The sequence below is a fragment of the Carassius auratus genome, unplaced genomic scaffold (genome assembly GCF_003368295.1).
Source record: "Carassius auratus strain Wakin unplaced genomic scaffold, ASM336829v1 scaf_tig00006992, whole genome shotgun sequence".
In the NCBI taxonomy this organism is placed as follows: domain Eukaryota; kingdom Metazoa; phylum Chordata; class Actinopteri; order Cypriniformes; family Cyprinidae; genus Carassius; species Carassius auratus.
Genome location: NW_020523803.1, coordinates 191232 through 201015, shown reverse-complemented (window position 1 = coordinate 201015; position 9784 = coordinate 191232).

Genomic DNA, 9784 nt, shown 5'->3' with positions numbered 1-9784 from the left:
CATGAGAGATACATCTATAGAAAGCTTGACATGTCTACTTTTAAACCAAACAAGTGCTGCCGAACAAATATTCTGTGATAAAGTAATCCATATCAAAACAACGCGATATCCTTTTTTCACGTCTAATGTGTATGGAAGGCCAAGAGGGTCAAATATACACGTGAATTTTAACGTGTCTCTGTAAAGGGTCTACTTTTTTTTTGGATACAAACATAATAACAACAAAACTTTGGGCACTTATAAAATAAAGATAACAAACAAGGTGTGCTGTCTGCAGCCTTGTCTGCGCTGATCTTCATTTACAAACACGTCATTAAAATGAACTGTAACTCCATGAATACTCAACGAAGAGACATGAGAGATATATCTATAGAAAGCTTGACATGTCTACCTTTGAACTAAACAAGTGCTCCCGAACAAATATTTTTTGATAAAGTAATCCATATCAAAACAACGCGATGTCCTTTTTTCACGTCTCCCTCATTATATCTAATGTGTATGGAAGGCCAAGAGGGTCAAATACACGTGAATTTTAACACGTCAACAACACGTTAAATACTTGTATTTCATGCGTAGACAACATGTATTTAATATTATTTATTTATCGGCGCTGCACAACATGGTAAAGTAATTTATATATATTTTTAAGAGCTTCTTAAAATACTATATTACTCCGATATTATATCCAATATTAGTTAACGCGTTAAATACGTGTTGTTTACACATGAAAAATCAGCGGGTATTTAACGTGTATTTCACGTGTTAAATACACGTGAAATACACTTGAAGTACAAGTTAAAAATCAGTTTGAAGAGGTCAATGTCATTGGCTGCTGAGGACTTGGGTCAAACCACTTCTGTGAGCTTAGAAGGGTGTACCATTCATAGACAAGCAACCACCATTTAACATGCTATAGATCAGCTTATTCAGCCTTATTATTTAGTCTTTTTTCTTTTCCGTTTTGTATAGCCTATAGAAATAATATATTTAAGTTTCAGTTTTATGAAATATTTATTTTATAATAAATATTAATTAAAATTTTGATTAAAATTCTTTAATTTTTCAGTAATGTGTGATAACTTAAAATATGTTGTCAGTACTATTAAAATAAGATTAAATTGAATGGTATTTAGGAGATTATGGTTTTTGCATGACTTATTTCACATTCAGCTAGACAACCCTGTCGTAGCTGTTTTCATAGCCTAGGCTTTTTATTTAAAAAGAAAACAGCAAGGGACCATGGAAAAAGACTGTCGCAGGTGTATTTTTTTATGGTATTATTTATTTATTTTTTTGGCAGCGGGGCAACTCAAGAATGCTGGGCACACAAGTACTGTGGCTCTTTTGCCCCATGGCCAAGATGGCCAAGCCAACATCAAAGTTAGTTCACTAACTTTTAATTCTAGTTTCATTTGATCTGCTAAAGCTAGCGTCAGTCATAAACAGGAATAAACATAGACAGATCCATTTTATTTGTGCTCTAGAGGAATGAGGAGAAGAGATGGGATGAATAGGGAATAGAGGAACAGTGTGGAGGAGAAAAACAGAATAGCTCGCTGGGTGAATGGAAGAGGCCAAGGGAAGTCAAAGGTTGGAGGGATTAAGCTTTCATTTCCTGTTCTCCACGCTGGGTCTGTTTGGATCCAGGGACACTCCCTGGTATCCTGCTGCTGTTTGAGTGTGTACAGTAGACCTTGCAAAGGCCTTGGTCTGGTTTTTGATCTCGACTGCAAACGCAGTGTTACAAACATAAATGGCCGCTATTTGAAAAGTGTCAGAGGACTGTCTTTGTAAAACTGAGAAGTAAATAGTTAAGACAAAAATACTTCTTTCTGCAGTTCATATTGTGCATATACAGTATGTGAGTTTTATTTTGTTTTTTGTCTTTTTATGTTTTTGAAACTTGTTTCTTATGCTCACCATTCTCACTTATTCATTCATTCAATCAAAAATAGAGTAAACCAGTCATATTGTGAAATATTATTACAATTTGATATACTTTTTATATACTGTATATAAATTAAAATAGATTTTTTTATACTATTATAAATACGTACAGTACTGCCTGTTCCCTATACACAAAGTATGCAGTTTTCGTAGGGCACCATCCCAGTTGCAAAAAAAAGAAAATAAATAAAAATTAAATTAGATAAAAACCTTGACACACCAAGTGCAATTCCCGCATTTGCACTCATGCCAGCTTTGAGGTAATTTTTTCATGTCCATAATTATTATTTTTTCCTAATTTACTGTTAATCTCCTCATATGAATGTGTGCATGACATGCAAAATTCAATTTAGACAATTTTCAATAATGTTTAGCGTCTGTGGTATAAAAAGTTTGCTGCGATAGGCTGGTGGAGTGAATATGTTTTCTTGAGTTCTGTTAGTGAGTGTGCAGGGGAAGCCTCTGAGTTGCCAGAACCAACTATTATTTTGGAGTTGTCTTGTCCACTTAATTTGACACTTCTTTAGAAAGTTAATTAATAAGGAATTTGCAGTTTAGGTTCGGCGACATCTTTGTTATCCTATTTGCAAAATAATTTGTATTTGTTTTTTTGTTTGTTTTACTAGCAATATCTGGCAACACTGCATCACAATATCAAAAAGGCCCATGGATACAACATTCGGTAAGGGAAACGCAAAAACAACAACAACAACAAAACTTTATATTATCTGTCAGAAATGTTCTCAACGTTATCAAAAACAGTAGCATTTAACACCATTGCACAGATCTGTAGAACAAGTAGGTAGACTGTAGAATTTAATAAAACACACACTAGCTATGTAGAAGTCTTTGCTATTTCTTTCAGTAGGCTATAGTGGTTACATTTTTCACATATCATGCTATAAACATTAATAAGAACACTACAAAGTTATCAGCTATATATCAATGGTTATTAATAAAAACTATAATATGCATTGTTGCATAAATAATATACAACTGATAAAATTATCTTATGTTCCATTACGAAAATTAGCCATGGTTTAACACAAATTAAAACAAAAATCATGGTTCTTGTAGCAATGGTAACCACGAATTAACCATGGTTTCATTACATCAAATAATAATTTACAAAGAAGTATGAAGATGATATATTTTTGTGGTTATAAAAACAGACCTAAGCCAACAATAGCCTTTCAAAATGCATTATATAAAAACAATGAGTCAATAATGATTGGTTAATTAATAATAATATGGTTTAATTCAATAACACTGTTAAGATACATACAAAATAAACAATTTATGTACATTACATGTTATTATAAATGCCTGCAAAGGGAGCCAAAGTCCTGGGAATTGCTGCAGTTACTTCCATGACTAGCACATCCTCGTAGGCTATAGACCAAACATTTCATTCAAATATTCACTTTATCTTTTAATTTTGGCCACCTTTGTGCTATATATAGATGACAGAGCCTCTATAATTTCTTCTTCTTCTTCTTCCAAAAAAAAACAAAAAAAAACCAACGTGAACATCACAACCTTGTTCACTTTCCATTTGTATGATTTCTGAATGCTTGAGAGTATAAAATCAATCAAACAACTATTCAAATCATCGCCATAGGTAACTGTCTAGGTTTTTCATTTGTAAAGAATACAATTAACTTTTATATTTTATTAAAGTTTTTAAATTTTTTTATTTTTTTTTTTTATTTATTTTTTTTACTTCCATAATATTTGAGGGAAGGGGCACAACAATACAATCCTTCTTAGGGCACCCATTTGGCCAGCAGTGGACCTCAATACATATAATAATAATAATAATAATAATAATAATAATAATAATAATAATAATAATAATAGTAATAATAATAATAATAATAATAAGAATTATTATTATTATTATTGTTATTATTATTATTATTATTATTATTATTATTATTATTATTATTATTATTATATTTAATAAATAAAAATCATACTAATCCCAAACATTTGAGTAGTCTATAGTGATGCATAAAATACACTCTGTCCTAACCACACTGGACACTGTCAATGTTTCACTACATAATACATCAGATCTGAGTGAAGGTGGTTAAAAATGGATTTTGTGACACTATAGTGTAAATTAAAAACGCACATGCTCACACACTTTCTGGTTTCGAACTATAGTCAGCCCTGGCAGGATACAGCGGTACATGTTGCCCTAACAGTTAGTGAGAAGCGGGGATAAAAAATGATTAGCTGAGCGTTGATTAAGTCCTTCCTGGTTATTGAAATTCAAGCATTCCTTTAGCAATTTAAGTATAGTACATTGATGACGTCTCTACTTTCAGCAACATCAATGCATCTGAATGAAGTTTGGCTCAAGGTCAATGAACTCCACTTGTTCTTGTACACCACAAAAGGGTGAGTGCGTCTAATGTGAGCATGTTGTAAAGCTTGAACGTGACTTTAATTTCCAGTGTGGGATCACAAAAGAAGATGTGGAAATTGCTTTTCTGTACACACAGTACACACACCCATATTTCCTTGTCTCTTCTGCTCACTACTAACCCCTTGGAGACAGAAAATCCATTACAAAGGAGTGACACTCATGGTAAAATGCTCCCAAAGCTTGCCATGTGTTGTTGAAGTCTCTATCCAGCTATCAGCAGGAACACTGTCAGACTTTTTCACCTGCCTAAATCCCACTGCATTACACCCTGAACATCCAGGTGCCTCTGCCGCTGACCTGAATAGACAATGCAGAGTTTCTTAGAAAGAGAATCACATCTGCTGCTTACCTATGCACAAAAAAAAAAAAAAAGACCTAGTGTTTGAACTACGAACTATGTTTGGAAATATTTTGACATTTATTATGAATTATTTGTCATAATGGATATGGATGACAAATTGATACATGATTAAGATTAAGGGGTGGATTCAGTTTTCCACTTTTTGGGCTCTGCATCTTATTTACTGACCACCCTCAATACAACTTAATCTGGTATTACATGGCAGCATCATTATTTCAGTTAAGTTGTCTTCATTATTTGCAGAATGAACACACCTCTTTTCTATGTAAATATGCATTGTTATAGATTGTGATGTATTCACAAGGTTAATTATATATTGAATTATACATTTATGTTGTTTAATTTTGATAAAAGAAATACATTTATAATATATATATATATATATATATATATATATATATTGTTTTATCAGATAAATGTAGCTTTGGGGAGCATATAAGACTTATTTGAAAAAACTTAAATATTTATATGATATTTTGGTAGCACTTTATTTTACAGTCCTGTTCCCCATGTACATACTATGTACTTATTATAGTAATTACAATAACTATGTGATAACTAGGTACTAACCCTGAACCTACCCCTAAACCTAACCCTACCCCATGTATTTACCTTGTATTACCAGAACTTTCTAATAGTATACTTACAGTGTATTTATCTAAGTACATGTTAGTACACTTACTGTAAAATAAAATGCAACCAATATTTTTATTTAATATAGATATTTCTTGAAATAAAGCTATAATAACGCAGGAGGCATGTTTGGCACGGTTCTTACATCTGTTGTTAAACGTTAAAAATTTATAGAGGAAACACATTCACTCTATAGATCACTTTATAGATGAGACACATTCACATTCATATGATAGATGCTGGAATCATGGATGAATGCTGACGAGGGTACAGTTTAAGGTTTGATTGACACGTGTTTTATTTAAGTACAATGTTCTCATTGAAGCACCCAACATCAAGCAGCCAGACTGAGCAGGGTACTGGAGTGACTGGAGGTACACAGCTCAATTTTAAACTGATTAATCGGCTCCCCTCGGAGACAGAACCACACAAAGGCAATGAAAACCAAACACAACCGCAAGCTATTTTTCAGAAACGAATTAAAGAAAGAGAAAATACAAGCTATAATTACAAATGATAATTAAGTGCGTGAGAGATCACTATAGTGACACGACTGGTGGCCTGCTTCACGCGCAAGATATAGCATTACAAAAAAAGTGCAAATATCAAACTAACCAGCCTAACAGACCAATCAAGGCCAAACATTTATGCAATGCTAAAGAGACATACATTTTCACAGATGACTTAATTTTCTGTGAGAAAGCTGGCGGCGACTCTGAAGTGCTGCCTCTCCCCCTGCTCCTCTGAGCTGCGCTGTGACCTTCATCACCCCTCCACCTGCAGGAAGCCATGTTTGATTCTCTGTCCACCGAGACGCTTGCTTGACAGCAGAATGGTATCATAGGACCCGAGTGGAGGAATTTCTCTTTCTCTGTCATCATTAAGGGGTGTCCCCCCACAGTGAGAGGAATGAAAAGTACGATTTAATGTTCTCACAAGAGTGGCAGGAGAAGAAAGGCTCAAAGCCTCGCACGCTGCTTTCTGAGTGGGTCACTCTAGTCCTTGCAGCGAATGGGATGTCCCTGTGGAATTTGCCATAGACTAGGCTGAAAAGAAAGGGATTAAGGCCCTTTTAAGGATGGAAATGTAACAAAAGAGCACTTTTATGATGTAGCGGCATAAAATGAGGGCCTCCATTGTGGCTCTGATTGCAAAAGATCTTTGAAATGAGGCGGCCCACGATGTGTTCCCCGTCCCCCGCGGGCATTAGTGCTTTCTGAAAACAGACTTGTCTATTAGTAGAGGCACTGTGGCTTGCCTTCAAAAGGCAAAGTACAAGATTATTGGTTTGTTTCTGTTTTCCAGCTTCGCCGCTCGCTCTTGCGCACTTCGTCTCTCCCTCCTCTCCTCTTGCTCTCAGAGTGCATCAGATGGAGGCTGGGTCCCAGTGAAAGTTGGTTAATTTGGAGATTAACCAATGTGCATAATTAGCATCCCCCGCAGGCAAGCGGCCCTCTGTACGCCTGCTTCTGTCACAGCAGACGTATGAATGGACATAGGAAGTTGTCAAATGTGAATGGTGATTGAATGGTATATTTAATGTTCTTTTTTATATTACAAATATATATATATATATATATATATATATATATATATATATATATATATATATATATATATATATATATATATTGCTTTCCATGGCTTTTCAACTAGATGCAGCCAATTGAATTCTGCTCTGCATTGCATTCATCATGAAGCAAAATAAAAAAAGTCATGGCAAGAGTTCACAGACTGCTGCTTTTCTTGCTTAGAGGAATACAAATGTGTGAACACTAGAGGGGGAGCTTAGCCATGGTGTATGCAGAATTGCTCAGGGGTCTGACATGGGACTCTACCCTGAGCAGGAGGGACTGAGGGGGTCAAAGGTCACAGGAGCACAGGGCCGGTTTTGTGTTGTTTTATTTTTTTATTTATTTTTTTTTTTGCAGTATTGCTAGTATGACTTTCTGGTGTGCAAGTGAGAGAGTGTGTGTGCACTTTTGTGTGTGAGGGCCTCTCATATTGAGCAGTAGAGTAGGGAGGGCTTTCCACTGTTTTATGAGCAGGAGTGAAGTTTTAGTCTACTCCACACAGAGATACAGAGCTTTTAAAACCCGATGGAGACTCTCTAATATCAGTATAGGGATTATTGCTGTGGCCCTCCCCTCCGCTCTCACCACTTGTCTATTCCTCTGCTATCATTTAAATGTCTTTGGAATAATTGAATGAATTATCATACAATTTTGACAAATTCAAAATTGTCCTTTCATATTAGCCGTGCAAGACATGACATTTGAAATTTGTTTATATGCTGCTAAGAGCTTTTGCCGTTTTGTGAGTGGTCCAAAAAAACAAAAAGAGGTGAGGGCAGAGAAGTAACCGAATATGATCTGAATATGGCAAAACGAACAGGATATTTTGCGTCGTACGTGTTAAAATATGCAGAATTTCTTTGGGACATGGGTTCAGAAAGCAAGTCAGAACTTAAAAGAGAGGAACTGATGTGGGGGAAGGATTTGTCTGCTGCACTGAGTGATCTCTCCAGGAAGTCGACCGGAAGTTGAAGTCGGGTGGGGGCAGCCATCTTATAGCAGAACTTCACTTGCGTTAGCATTCCCATTGACTCCCATTCATTTTGGCGTCACTTTGACAGCGAATAACTTTACATCTGAGGCGTTTAAAGACACCGTTTGTCCATTTTTAAAGATACACAACAATGTATAAAGGGCTCCATTACCTTCTACATTATGGCCCCGTATAAACAGTTTTTGTAAAAAAATAGGCTAACGATTGCGTCATAACCACTCAACTCTCTGTCTCATTACCATACAGACAGGAGGAGAAGCTCGCAGGCAATTAACTTAATATGGCGTCCTGGCGTTACATTTTAAAATACTATACAAAATAATTAATCAGAATACTTACTCCTGCTCACTCACGACAAAGAACTCCTCGCTCAAGCTCGCCGTCTCTGCAAGATTAACGATGGCAGTTTGCACGCACAGCCACTTAGAAGATTTACATCTGTCAGACAGGTTGCTGACGTCGTCAAGCTTCGTTTGAGTCTGCGCGTCAGAAACGGAAGTGCTAAAAAACGCTAAAAATGGGCTTCACTTGTCTCAATTGAGTTCCAATGGGGTCGCTGTGTCCATTTATTTTACTGTCTATGGATCTCTCGGACTTCGGCGTTCCCACATTAAATGCTTCCCTTGTCCATTTCTCACAATGAGCTTGAGTAGATTATTTTCTGTTTTAACGCCACTATTATTTCCTCAGTTGTGAACAGGAAAATTAAGTTAAAGGGGGTTGAAAATGTAGCGTTCTAAAGGCAGTTAGTTAGTAGTCTTTTTCTTGGGACTTCAGTAGTGTGATTCTGTTAATGAATATGGTGCGTATAAGTGTGTTAGCTTTTAATCTGTATATAATAAAGCAGTCCCTTAAATTCCATTCCCCCATAAACCCTTCAATTTTTTTTTTTTTTTTTTGACCCACTACTGATGCTTCCAGTTACCACTGGTACAGAACCTTGTATGCTGTTTCTATTTGCAGAAAATGCTGTGTTTAGCTTAACGGTCACAGCTGCTCCTCTGTTGGATTTGATCACGGTGACCAACGTTAAGTCGACAAAGTGGCAAAGGTCACATGTGCAGAGGGCCAGCTGTCACCTCGCTCGCACTGGGACACCATAATGATTCTTGTTAAGGGTGCCCGGCTCCTCTGGAGGAATGTTGTTTGCTGATACTCAGGCTTTTGGGTTCAGGCTCAAGGAGGAAAGGTTGGAGGAAAAGTAGCTAGTGGTTGAGATGAAATGGGTCTCTTCTTTTGTCCTCTGTTGTCGAGCAGCTGTGCAGTGCATGTTTTCTTTTCTTTCTTTTTTTTTGTGCGATGTATTCTTGAAAACCGGGCAAAATTATTTTGTTTCAACTTTTTTAAAATCCCATTAAAAGGCCACTATTTACTGATAAGATGTCAAATAAAAAGTACTGTTTGTACTGCTTGTACTCCTCGTAGGCATTGTGCAGGTGATTTACTTAATGTCCGCTTATTATTAGGAGCCAAGCACTGAAGGTGCTTAGGCACCTATTGTATCGGCATTATTCTTTTTTTCTTTTATTTCCTCTTCTTCGTCTCAACTTTAACCATGGCAAGTTTGGAGTTTCTTACTCACCACCTCTAGCGCCACCGACAGTTCAAAGTTGCACTTATTTTGAGCTTTTGAGCTTTAAATGTAACTCCTAGATTTTCACCAAATTTGAGTCAGATCATCTAGAGACTGTGCTGACAAAAAATGCATTTCGTATCAATAGTCAAAACCTTTTTGAATAGTGCTGCAAGAAATCTGAGGCATGATGCCAAACTACATCTGAGGCTGTATCTAGGCAAAGCTTTGACATTTTTACACCAAACTTTGTGTGTGCTATTGTCAC